We start from the raw sequence: 14210 nt of genomic DNA, 5'->3' as shown, positions 1-14210 counted from the left end.
AAGCATCAAAAACACTCCTAATAACAAATGTTCCCAAAATATATTTTTAACTGTCAATAAATGTGCTTAAAGTAAACACACTACTTTTTGCAGAAGATAAAATCAAACAACCCACAACTCACTCAGAATTGAGGTTTGCATAGAATATGATACCAGTGTAAATAATAAAAATATTTCCCTATGAAGTTATTGATAAAGACTAAACCAAAAAATATCATGTATATATAGTTAAAACAAATATTTAAAAAATACTTTTGAGGATAGCTCCTTGGTGAATTTTATTTATAATTTTTGAATTATTTTTCTGGAAGTAGAGATGATCAACTTCTAACTCTAGGTTCTTGTTGCATATAGCTGGGTCTCTTAAAGGACAGGAAGCGTAGGAAATATTGACTCAGACAAAGGCACCACATTGGGTTCTTGGGACAAACAAATGAGTAAGAACAACTAGCCCAGTCTCTCTCCCTGAAGCTGTCAGGCCATCAAGCCCACAGGGTTCTGAACTCCTCTAAACAAATGTCAAGGCCAATCCAGCTGCCTCACATCCACTGTACCCAAACTTGCATCTCCACACTCCTCCCTCTATGCCTAAATCTTTCAGCAGGTCCTTAGTCCTCCCAATCTATATTCAGCAAACTCTCCTGTAACTTCTACTGCTTCTCCTGCTTCAAATTAAAATCTGCCTCTCTCCTGAGGAAATTATCTAGCCCGCTGTCCTCTTAGCCCCCTGGAAGTTGTTTGGCCTTCTTCTGGTAGGGGTCTTCTGGGTCCCCAGTGCCACTTCCAAACTGTTGTGCACATGTTCTTGATCCTGAGAATTCTATTTTTCTTTTTAAAATTGATTTTAGAGAGGAAGGGAGAGGGAGAGATAGAAACATCAATGATGATCGGCTGCCTCCTGCACACCCCCTACTGGGGATAGAGCCCGCAAGCCGCCCAAGTGCCTTTGACTGGAATTGAACCTGGGACCCTTTAGTCTGCAGGCCAATGCTCTATCCATGGAGCCAAATAGGCTAGGGCGATTCTGAGAATTCTTGACATCCTCTCCCTCTCCTCACAGTTGGTATCTCCTTAATTGGTAATCACCTCCCTCATTTTTTGAGAAATTTGACTCTTAGCCATGGAAACCTTTGGCACCCCAACACATTATCATTCTCTATTATCTCATATGATCTTTAATGAACATATGAAGGAAGCAAAAATATATGGGAAGATATTCAATGTAACTGGCAATCACCAAATGCAAATGAACAGAAAACACATCATTTTCAATACTATCAGATTAGCAACATTTTTTTAAATTGTAAGCGTGACGTTGAGTTTGTTAAAAATGTGGATACATGAGAATTCTCACACACTGATGGGACTGTCTGTTGGTACAGTCACAGGAAAGAGCAATTTTGCACGCACACACACACACACACGTTGGGGACAAACATACCCAGAAATACTACTTCTAGATGCGTGTACACAGAAACAAACATTGCAAAGTTGCTTTCATTATTGTTTATACCAGTATAACAACCCAAATCAACAAGTAATTGGAGAATGAATTAAAATATGGCTTATTCATACGCTCAAATGTATTATAGATATATAGCAATTAAAATATATCTACAAAAAAAGAAAATCATGAACTTGGATAAAGCTTATTTATGAGGTAGGAAAGAGGGTAGTGGGGCTGGGGATGGGTACAAATTGGTTTTCATCTGTATCTATTATCTTTTATTTATTACATTAAAAAGGAGAGAGAAACATAAAACAAGGCAAAAGAGATAAACCTGAGCAACAAGTAAATTTTTAGAACAGAAAAAATATGTTTAGTCAATTCTTGGCAACAAGGTGAGAAACCAAGGTGAGAAACCTTAGATAACCTAAAAATTTCTAATAATCTCCTTGCATTATACATGTTTACATAGGAAAAAAAAGAAAGCTGTTTGGCAGTTATTCAGTTAATTGTATCAGTATTAGACATCTAAACTTAAAATTTGCATGAAAGTAATTCATATACAGAATAAATTATTCTTGGGAATTTAAAATTGATCATAATTACCAAATAATAGTCAAGTCCACACTTCACTTTGTACTATATGAACACAAGCTTATGCTAGTACAAATCTCCAAAATGTTCCAAAACAAAAAAGTAATTTGTTTCTACACCTGGTCTTACTTAAGGAAAGTAATGCTTTATTTATTCAACATCATTGTGAAATGAAGTGTTTCAAATAACTTTACGCCTTTATGTGCCAAAAATTTTTTTATTAATAATTTTAACCAGTTGGATTGGAATCATTTTTGGAAAGCTATTACACATTTGGATGCTTTTCTTTCCTTTCTTACCACACTAGACAGAATATGATTAAGGTTTCCATATTGACCGGGGGTCAATTAGGCTCCTGATCTTGTTTTGCCTTATAATTCCAAAGGACCCTTGTTCCTTGTCTTCTGGAAATATATGTAGCAGTAGTAGTTTTCTATATAATTTGGGCTACTAAACAATTTGTGAATGTTTCTCCAGAAAAATTACTTATTTTCATATCCATTTAAGACACGACTTCAGTCAACTTCACTGAGCTTGAGCACATCTATTCAGAAGCACACTTATGCCAATCGCCCTTATTTCTACAATGCTTCTGATGGATCTGGTCCATGTTTCATAATCATCTTCACCAAAATCAGTAGCGGTTCCCTGCACATAAGGACTGTTTATTCCAGCAGTAAATGACTACAAGGCTGAGGGCTTTAAGGGTCGTGTCTGCCTTAAGCCTATGTCCTCTTTTACTGGCAGGTTGTCAGCCTCCAGCAGCATTTCTTTTCTTTTTTTTAAAAAAAAAAATCTATTTCTTTATTGATTTCAGAGAGGAAGGAAGAGGAAAAAAGAGAAAGAAACATCAATGATGAGAGAGAATCATTGATCAGCTGCCTCCTGCACACCCCCTACTGGGGATCAAGCCTGCAACCCAGGTGTGTGCCCTTGGCTGGAATCGAACCTGGGACCCTTCAGTCCTCAGGCTGATGCTCTATCCACTGAGCCAAACATGCCAGGGCTCCAGCAGCATTTCCTATCCCCCACTTACCGACTTGCTGATCATGATCCTTCTAGGAAATTAGGTAATTCATTTTAAAGTAAGAATAACTATATTGTCACAGACAGGCTAGAGTCTTTCCTGGGAAGGAAGTGTGTGAGCCTGGGAACATATACCACTCTTTTTAAGCTTTGCATGGTGTCTATTTCTTGCCCCAAATAACTGGTCACTAGTATTTCACCCTGAGATGGTGAGCCTTTGCTAAGCATGGAGCCACTGTGCCAGTCAGAAGTGAATTGATTTCCGTGGCTTATTTGCCCTTCTTTTGATTCCTCCTCTGGACAGACAGGGTGGCATTTGATATTCATTTTTTCTTATTCTTTAAACATTTCTGATAAAATTTTCATACTTAGGAAGTTATCTTTTCTCTTTTTTCATAATTTTATTTTTTTTCATTTTTATTTAATTATGGGGGTGACTTGTTAACAAAAGTCTACAGGTTTAAGTGCACAATTCCACAACACATCATCTGTACATTGTATTGTGTGTTCACCACCCCAAGCTTTGGAAAGTTTTCTTAAAAGACTCCTGTCAAACAAATAACAAAAGCATCCATTGTCATTACTACACCATGCTAGATTTTATAATTTGCCTACTAGCATTTAATTAATTTCACTTACTTTCAAATAAAGAAAAGTGGTCAGCAAACTGAAGCCTGCAGGCCAACTGGCAGTTTTTATAAATAAAATTTTATTAGAACTCAGCTCATTAGTTTATATATAATCTACAATTGCTTTCAGGCTACCATGGCAGATTGAATGGCCAGAAAGCCGAAAATATTATTTTAAGAAGTTAACCTACCCATGATCTAAGCTAACTAGTTACTTTCACTTTAAAAATATCATTTCCTAGCAAAACCAAGGAACCAAGATGGGGGTGTAGGTAAATGCCTGTACTCAGCACCTCCCACAGCCACATCAAAATTACAAGTAAAATACAGAACAACCATCACTCAGAACCTCCTGAAAGCTGGCTGAATGGAAGTCCTACAACTAGAGAAGTAAATTAGAAAGCACATTGAGACTAGTAGGAGGGGCTGAGGCACGGAATGGGCTGGTCTGACACCCATGTGGACCATTTTTTCAAATCAGGAGGGATATCTCGGCTGCAGAGGCCCCTCATGAGGAACAAGGAGTCCCAACTCCACATAAGGCCCAGGGTTCCAGAGCTGGGAAGAGAAGTTCCCATCACTATGGGCTGTAAAAATCAGCAGGGACTGGGGCTGAGGGACACAGAGACTGCTGAAGACCCAGGTGTCCCTCTTAAAGGGCTGGTCATGAACTTACTTGGACTCCATTCTTCTGGGTTCCAGCACTGAGGCAATAACTTCAAAGAAACCAGGGACAAACAGGGAGGAACTGGATTGTCTGGCATTAGTGCAAGAACTTGGAGTTGGCTTTCTTCCAGACAGGGATGTTCTCAGGGATCATTGTTCCTGTGCTGAGGCCTCCCCAATGTAGAACAGACTGAAAAACATATCTGAGTCTCCATCAGCCTGGCTTACCCTCTTCATTCAGCCCTGGTGATTCCCTGAAACCCTGCCCTATCCATTTGCAATCCCATTCAAGCTGTTTGTAGAAGTTTTCCCATATTAATGGCCTGTCTTGGCTAGACTTCAGACTTTGCTAAAATCTCTCAAACAAACATCAGCTGGTGTCAGCATATCCCAAACTTATCAATAAAAGGCTCAAAACCCAGCACTAGCATCAGCCTACCTTGTTTCACAGCTGGGCCTTGCCTGGGAACTTCCAAGCACAAGTAGCAGCCATCTGCAGATCTCTCTGTAGCTCCTGCAAGGCAGCCCCAGGCAGTGGCTGACTTTGCACCTCCCGGGAGGCCCCAGAGCCAGTACACCCAGTGGATAGCTTCAGACCATCCCAGATAACATCTCTACACATCCACAAGTAACACACTCAAGGAGCAGACTCAGTGAGCACCAAAGCCCCACTGAAGCAAGTCCTGCACAGCAGCCCTTCCACTATAGTTGCAGCTGTTCCTCATAGCCAATTGGCCTGGAGGTCAATTCCTCCCAGTGATGCCAATAGCAATAAAGGCTCAACTACAAGTAGACTATGCATACAGCCCACACAGGGGTGCACCTATAGTGCCCAACTCAGGTGACTTGGGAGGCTGAGTCACTGGGCCCTACAGGTCACCTACTACACAAGACCACTCTACCAATTCCAGGAGACATAGCAGCTCTACCTAATACATAGAAACAAACACAGGGAAGCAGCCAAAATGTGTAGATAAAGAAACATGTCATAAATTAAAGAAATGGAAGAAAGCAAACTACGGCATACAGAGTTCAAAACAGTGGTTATAAGGTTGCTCAAGGATGTGAATGAGAGCTTTAAGGGACTTAATGAGTCTTTCAAGGATCTTAGTGAGAATTTCAACCATCATAACAGAATAGAGAGCCTAGAAAAATAGAAGCAATTCAATGAAAAAAGAATAGCCTTTTTAAAAATGTGAATGGATAAACAACCTTTGGAACATCAATACAATAGAATATTATTCAATGACCAAAAGAATCGAGCTATCAAGACACAAAAAGACATGGGTGAATCTTAAATGAATATTACTAAGTGAAAGAGGCCAGTCTGAAAAGGCTATACACACTGAATGATTTTAATGTCATTTTTTCCTCTTATTTCATTTTGGTAAACAGCATCTTTTTCATCTTAATGCCTCACTTGAGACGTCAATTTTAACGTCTTACTTCAAATGTATATAAGCACTTATTCAGAGACTGAGAAATATCTAGCCATAAGAAACAATTCTAAATGCAAACCTACTAACTTTATGTTATTTCTCTAATTAGATTATAAGTTCCTCAAGTGCTGTAATCATATCTTCTACTCTTTTGTAACACACACACACATACACACACATACAGAAATATAACTTCTATTCCAAGACTGACTCAATAAACACTGGTAGCTTGCTGATGATTTATCTGTGTATATTTAATTCTATAAAAGTAATCAAGCATGAATCTGGGGTCAAAACACGTCATTTGGAGCCAGAACTTGGACTGCCGAGTTTCCAGTTAAATCACTGGTTGGCCAGTTGCAAAGCTAACATCGGTTAGTACAACCATCGTCACCTAAAAGAGATCCAGATTAGACAGTCAACCCCAAAGATCAATGGAATGATGAGTGTTGAATCCAGAGAAAACTGAACATCTAAATCACTATCAAAATACAGCATGCAGGTAAAATGTTATTTTGTACCTGGCGATTTATTTGAATCTGTAAAATGAACAGCACTTTCAACTGGAAGTTCAGCCCCTCTGGAATTAGCAGGCACCAAACTTAAAATGCAGGTGAAATGTTTCTTTACTGACAAGCTCCCAAACCAGCTCAGTTCATACTGAGTGTGCAACAGGGGGAGCATGCCTAACGTTTCCTTGGGCCAAAGGGAAACCCCACTGGTTCTGAATAGTTTCTCCTTGGCCAGGGGTGAAGTTTTCCTTTTGTAACTCCTTCCTCACATAAGATGCTTCAAATTCCTCCCCCCCTACCCAGGGGCTTGCCGGGATCCAGGACTGTGAGGTCACAGGCCATGCACAGCGGTGGATGAATTGATGGGTGCATTTGTGGGTCCTGGGACCAACCACTGGCTCCATCCTTTATCCTCACCAAGCCTGGCTTCTTCCCCACTTCAAACACCCCAACAGCTTTGTCCCTCTATTTCAGTGGTTCTCAACCTTGGCTGCACATTAGAATCACCTGGGAATCTTTTTAAAATCCTGATTTCTGGGCCTCATCCTCCGGAAATTCTGTTTCTTTGTTACTAATGTTGTGGCCCCACCCCATAACAAAGAAACAATTTCCGGAGGATGAGGCCCAGAAATCAGGATTTTAAAAAGATTCTCAGGTGATTCTAATGTGCAGCCAAGGTTGAGAACCACTGCTCTATTTCCTCTTCCTTTCCCCTGCATCCAGGCTTACCTCGTTTTCAGGGATGGAAAACTCCAGCTAAAGATAAGCTTGCATCAGAATCTTCTCTTCTGGGTTAGTCAGGGGCTCTTTTAAGTCTTTGCTTCTGCTTCTGTGTGGTCTGGGGGAGAGTAGGGGGGTGAAAACAGCCCCTAGGGCTCCAGTGAGAGAGCAGAGGGAAACATATACTGAACCTATGTCAGAAAACACAGAGATTTCATACTATGATATATAGCCCTGCCACAAATGCCTTCTAACCAGTACCCTTTCTCCTTTACAAAAATGGTTGTCCTTATTCCCCTCCCATGTGGTTTTCTTTAAAAGCAAAATGGTTTGAAAACAAAAAGGGACACAATTTGAAAATGTTTAACCACGGTAGGCAACAGAGCTTAATAGGCAGAGCAAGGGTCACGGCCCAACTAGAGCATTTACTCAGTGAGGCTAAGTTGAGGTCACAGTCAGGGGCAATGGGAAGGGAATGTTAGGCAGAGTTAATGTCCCAATTGATGGCAAGGAAAGTAACTATAGGCTGAGAGAAGCCATGCCTGGTGTCCAGGCCAAAGTGGGGACTCACACGAGGGAGGTGCACTTCCCCTTTGGTCCTAAGAGAATGAATCGGAGCTCCTAGAGCATTGATGGCAAACCTTTTGAGCTCGGCGTGTCAGCGTTTTTGAAAAACCCTAACTTAACTCTGGTGCCGTGTCACATATAGAAATTTTTTTTATATTTGCAACCATAGGAAAACAAAGACATATTTTTGATATTTATTTTATATATTTAAATGTCATTTAACAAAGAAAAATCAACCAAAAAAATGAGTTCGAGTGTCACCTCTGACACACGTGTCATAGGTTCGCCATCACTGTCCTAGAGGCTGAGTATTGAAAGTCAATCAGTCAGGACAGATGTGGCCTCTAGAATAGCTCCACAGATGTTCCGATATGAAGCCTGCTCTGAGAAAGTTTTAATCAACGTGAGTTTTAGAATCCTTGGTGGACTTTGAGTCTACTCTAAGAAGGTTAGCAAGGGAAGTTTAGGCCAATCTTAGTTCCCCACTCTCACCTCATACTGCATAGAAACCTATTAAGACCTAATGCCAAGTGGCTTTTTATAAACTGCTTTTGATTAAAATGTTGCTGTTGGGAAAAATTCGTGTTTTATACCAGAAACTTTTAACTTCCCAGTAATAAAGGTATATCCAATTTATACCATAAACCTTTCTTTTAGAGATGTCTGTGTCCCTTTTGGGACAAATTATTTTTAGAAGGCTTATAATGAGTATATTTCTTTGTCTCAGTGGCATATGGACATGACGTAGTTTTTTTTTTCTTTCTCTAATTACTACCGTCAACCAAGCTCAATCCAATCTGCCCTTTGCATTCCTTAATGGCATCCCAGGTAGATTTCAAAACTTTTCTGTTATTTCCTAGTATTAAAATTCAGTGCAATTGAAACTCCATTTACATATCACATTCTCTCCTCCCATTAGCACTGCTTTGGAGTTGAGAGAGGAAGACGCCATGGGAAGCTCTAGCTGCCTTCCCTCTCCTCCCCTCAAAGGCCCACTCTCTCAGTATGTTGGCAAGAGGAGGCAGACAGAGGTGTCTGCAATTTAACTGGCCCTCGTGGTTCCTCTCCCATTGGCGGCTCGCTTCTCAGGGTAACACTAACTACCTATAGACACCCCCACATGATTGGTGTTCAGATACCTGCCCTCGAAGAGTCCCTCTGGAGATGTAGCTCTGGTCCTACCCCTGCCACCCCTCCCCCACAACTTCCACCATCAGAGGACCACTCATTCCCAGATACCCTGTCCTCCAGAGAAAGTTCTTTTAAGTGATACAAACCCAGCTACATCCCACTGTGTCTTCTGGGCCTATAGGAGACACATGTATCCTCACCAGGACCAGCCTCTCTCCGTCCCACCAGCTCCCAGCCCTCCTTTCCCTGCTCAGATGGGATCAGATGGGATCTGCGAAGGGCAGATCAGCAAGTCATCCAGTTAGAGACGCGGGTTCCCATCTCCTCACTTCCGGTTTCTACAGGCCATTTTCCCGAAGCCTCCCCGACCTGGGCTTTGGGACGAGGAAGGGACCACATATAACTCACTCCTCTCCCAGGGGGTGGGGAAGAAATCACTTCTCAATACAAATACTGCACACCCAAGGCTTTCCCCCACCCCTCCTTCACTCCCTCTGTAGTTCTTCTGTAGACTCAGGGGGTTGGGGGTGCGGCAAGTAAGTACCTGAATAAGGTGACTTCCAGGGGCCTCCATGAGTTGGTGGCTCTTGACACAAAGACGGGTAATTCCTGCTGGTTGTTTCAGCCGTGGGCCCGAGAGCCCGTTTTGAGATCACTCCACATCCTTTAGCAGGCGTCAACAGAAAAATGCACCGCTTTACGGTATAAAACAAGAGAGGCAATGTTTTCAGCACAGAATCCAAGGCACAGATCTGTCTGTCACGGATGAGTGAGACTGCATGTCTTTTTGCGTAGGCACAGAAATCCTCTCCTATCCAAAAACCAAGTCCCTCTCTTGTGAACCGGTCAGGAAGGGAGGACCATTCTCCAGCCAACGAAACCAGCAGCTGCTTTCCTAATGGGGACCAGACCCTCGAGGCTGCAGGACCCTCCGGTGCCTCCTGACACAGGAGCCCAGGGGATTCCATCTATTTTCCCTCGTTAAGTCCCCACTTAACCCCAAAGTCAGTCCAAAAGCTACTGACTGGAGGGCAAAACTGAAGTACATAAAACACAGACAATGGAGAGAAAACTAAGCAGTAAAGAGAGTCGTGGGCAACAGAGTCAAGGTTATTCCCTCTGTGATTTTCGGGTAGACCCCTGAGTAGATGTAAATTTTATTTTACAACTTGACATAGAGAACGGAGGATTAGTGTATCCAAGGGACCCTTCTCAGTTATGCACCCCCATACTTACTCAGTGACTTGATACCTTCACAGTCCCTTCTGTCTGTGAAGAGAGAGCTGGTTCCTACCCCAGCTGCTGGAACTGAAGGCACACACTGGAGTCACCATGGCCAGCAGATACAAAACATGCCACCGCAGTGTCTGGCCATAAGAGCCACTGATTAAATCTTTTAAATCAAACCGATTTCAAAAGTGTTATATCTAGCAAAGTCCCCAGACATGGAAAGAAAAAATAATGCCCCAAAGATGATGGGTACAAAGGGAGGAAATGCCCATAGCAGGTTGATGCGGGGAGGGAAGAGGTGGGGCAGGGCAGGCAGGAACAAAGGGAAGCAGCCAGCCTGGAGCTGAAACACTGGTGTATGGTCTGGAGGCTCTGTGTCTAAGGATATGGTCAACTGGAAGAAGTTCAAGATCAGAAGAGCAGGCCAACAGTCTTCTCCCAGCTTTGTGGTTAGAGGTAGAGCCCTCCTTGGGAGCAGGAGGCATGGAATACCAAGAGAAAAGAGTAGAAAAGATGTAAACTGATATTTTTTTCACCAGGGCCGGTGAGATGGCAGATTGATCCTACCAAGGACTAAAATTTTCTTGGCTTGATCTAGTATGTAACCTGAACAGGCCTAATAGATAATAGCTATGCTACCAAAGGGTAACAATCCTGAGGCAGGTCTCTTTGGTTATGCCTATTTTACAAATGAGGAAACTGAGTCATGTGTCTTATCTAAGTTTACATAGTTTTTAAAGTGCAACCAGGTTCAAACCAATAGATCCAGAGCCTGTGCACGTAACCACTTGGCTTTGCTGCCTCACATGAAGGAGAGTGGTGGAGTTCCCACCCCAGGATTCCCCAAAGAATGTGTGGCTAGAGGCTCCAGGCCAATAGAGAAAAGCTTGGAATGTGGTTAACCTCCTCCAATTAGCAGCAAAGGGCAGCGGGAAGAGGCAGAGGAGTAGGCAGGGAAGTTAGGAAATGACCTCCTTCGCAGGCAACCGTGGAAAGAACAGGATTTTCAGGAAGAAAGGAGTCCGTTCCTTCCAGATCACTGCAGTTCCCCCCAAAATCCTTGCCCTTAACCCAGCTTTTAGAGGGAGCCCTTTGGTAAACTACGGATACGCTTGAGGCACCACCTAGTGGCTGAAACTGAAAATACTCCCTAAGGACGTCCCGGGAGGGAGAATCAGAGGCAAGGAGGGAAACAGATCTGTCCAAGGCAGGAAGAGAAAACAGAAAGCAAACATTACCCACACCCCAAGCCTTTCTCTATCTCCCTGTAGCCTCTAGCAGCACATGAAAATACGTCTTTATTTGTGCAGGCATGTTCAAGGTTATCAGGAACAAAGCAAGAGTTAGAATCCAGGAGACCTCAACTCCAGACCCCTGTCACTTTCTCTCCAATAGACTGAAAAATTGTGTCTCCTAAATCTTTTCCCAGAACTGAAAACCATACTGGATATCTGGGCACCTTGCTCAACATCGGGAATAACTCACAGGAGTTACTGGTGATGATGAAGGATTAGAAAAACAAAGAGAAAATAGAACAGTTTCCAAGGATCGTATACAAAAATCTCAGAGTCACCAAGGGGAGGGCCGTAGCAGGCACTGGCTTCAGGAGTTATCAGTGATGGTTATCCCTGTCCCATACTTGGCACGTGGTAAGGAGCGGCCGGAGGGGACCTGATTCAGAGCAAGGCAGCTGACCTGAGACTGAAGTATGACACAATTCTGTGGAGGAGGGATGGGCAGGTAAGATCAAGTCCCTTAACAGAACTCTCTCTGACCTAGGTCAGGCATGTGACAGTGGAGAGTTATGAGAAAGGGGACAGCTAGGAGGTGCAGCTTGAAGGCATGGGATGTAAGTCCAGCTGCCGGAATTCTGAGCAATGTTTCGTGCTCTGGTTCTGGTGCACCTGAGGCTGTAAACTGGTCAAGTCAGGTCAGGGTGGCTGGAGAGAGGGTTCGTGGTAGGAGCCAGCCCCAGGAAACAGGGCAGCTGTCTGGGCTTCCCCGTCTCACCGCTAGAGGAGATGGAGACATGCCAGGCATGGAAGGGATCAGACAGGAGATGGGTAAACAGACGAAAGTAGATTTGGGAAGCAGCCAGATGTAGTGATAGACCCTTGACCCTAAAGGAAACAGGATTTTTCCTAAGAATGTGCCTCCAGGTGTCCCTTTCTGTCCTTGTCTTTACCCTCTGCAAGCACTCTCGCTCCTGCAAAACAGAGCATTCAGACCAAGGCAAAGAATGGTATTGCTCTTATTTTATTTTATTATTTTACTAAAGGCCCGATGCACAAAATTTGCACAAGGGGCTCGGCCCTCACAGCCCCGGCTTCGTCCAGAAGGTTGTCTGGAAGGATGTCTGAAAGGTCGTTCAGCTGTCCGGTCTAATTAGCATGTTACGCTTTTATTATTATAGACATATTAATTTGAGAGAAAGAGAGAAACATTCATTTTTTTTGTTTCACTTATTTGTTATTCCACTTATGTGCCCTCTGGGGATCGAACCTGGAACCTTGGAATATCCAGACAATGCTCTAACCAGCTGACTACCCAGCCAAGGCCAACATTGCTCTTATTTTAGCCTCAAGAATTCTTGTACTCAGATCCATCTGGACTGGATTTCAGTCCACTCCTTCACCTTCGTAAGTAGTCTCCACACTCAGGTCCCTAAAGCTCCAGTCTCCCCTGGCTCTGTTCTCTCTCGTCTAGTCTGGCTCACCTTTATTTCCCCTTTTCAGGGTTGGTTCTGTCCTTGGTGAAGTGCGGCTTCTTCACCTATTGTTCTGAGCTGAGCTCAGTGCTTAGACTCCCAGTGGTCAGATGGCCTCACTGGTCAGGGTCATCACGTCAGGGGCCTCTCCACTGCATGTCAGGCCCCTGCCACAGCTGCCACACCATGGTCTCTCCTTCCTTCAAAGGCTCGGGCCACGGAGGAGCTGGCTCCCAGCACCATTCAGGGTGGAGGGGTCACTCCTAGATCTTCATCTACTTGTCAGACAGAGCTGATTGGCATCCCTGCGGTCAGTAAATGAATGAGCCTTCCTCTGTAGCTGTGAATGGCATCCCCTACTTATGTGTTTTCCCCGTTGTGTTTGCTTGAAAAGCTAACCTGCGGTAACCAAGAGACCTTGAATTACAGTGGCTCAAAAATAGTTTCCTTCTTGCTCATGTGACAGTTCAGAAAAGTTACAAGCTGTTTGCTGGGCGGAGTCATTCAAGGTCTCTTCTATTTTATCTCCTCACTGTGTTTTAGAGAACTCTCCTATGGTCAGTGGATATTTGAGCACTTACTATTTAAAAGCTGCTGGGTCACATTTCATGAGAGATACAGTCTCCGCCTCTTCAGAGTCCTGATCGAATGGGAAGACAAACAAGTACATGAATAAGTATGTCGGGAGAGAGAAGAAAAGCAAGCTCAACAGAAGGTCTGTAGGGGTGAAAAGAGGGAGGCATCACCTTCAATCCAAGGGCAACAGCAGAGCCTTCACAGAGGAAGTTGTATGTGAGATGGAATTTGAAGGATAAAGAAAATTTTAGTAGATAAAGAAGAGGATAAAATGTTACAAGTGGAGAAAACAGTATGAACCAAAGCTTAGAAACAATAAAATGTAGAAAGTTAGGGAGCAGTGAGCATAAGCACATAGTGTATTAGCAGAACAAGGCTGGGGGTCGGGGGAGGGAGGGAAGAGTCTCATTGTAGAGGATGAATGTGTAACCAAGCCTTCAGGTGGGGGGGAGGGAGGAGGGGGATCTTTTGGGGTTTCAAGTTGAAGAGTGAATGGTCCGAGCTCTGAATTTGTTGAGAGAGGTAGGCTAAAGGGGGAGGTTGGAGATGAAGGAGCTAAAAGGAAACTACCACTCAGTCAGGAGGAGACAACACTGTCTGCAACCAGGTTACAAGTCAGAGAAAGGAGCCGGGAGGGAAGCCCACCATGGGGACAACACAGATGAGATCTGACACCTGTTTGCATGTCGGAAGTGAACGGAGAAACACCACACAACTCAGAGCGGGCAATTCAGCTCTCAAAAAATGGTGTTGCTGCTGAGCCACACAAGCCGATCATTCACTTACTCCCGCCTTCCCCACTGAGCCACGAGCCCCCTAAGAGAATGGACTTGTAGTTGCCTCGCACACAGTAGGGATCCATTTGAAGAACTGAATGAGAATGAATGTGTATTCCTTCCTCGAGGAAAAGGTTGGCAGCTTGGAAAAATGAATACTCGGCCACACAAAACCGATGAGCTCTTTCTT

Source organism: Myotis yumanensis, unplaced genomic scaffold (assembly GCF_028538775.1).
Source record: "Myotis yumanensis isolate MYYU_CA2020_CCGP unplaced genomic scaffold, mMyoYum1.0.hap1 SCAF_10, whole genome shotgun sequence".
Taxonomy (NCBI): Eukaryota; Metazoa; Chordata; class Mammalia; order Chiroptera; family Vespertilionidae; genus Myotis; species Myotis yumanensis.
Note: the sequence above shows the minus strand (reverse complement) of the source record.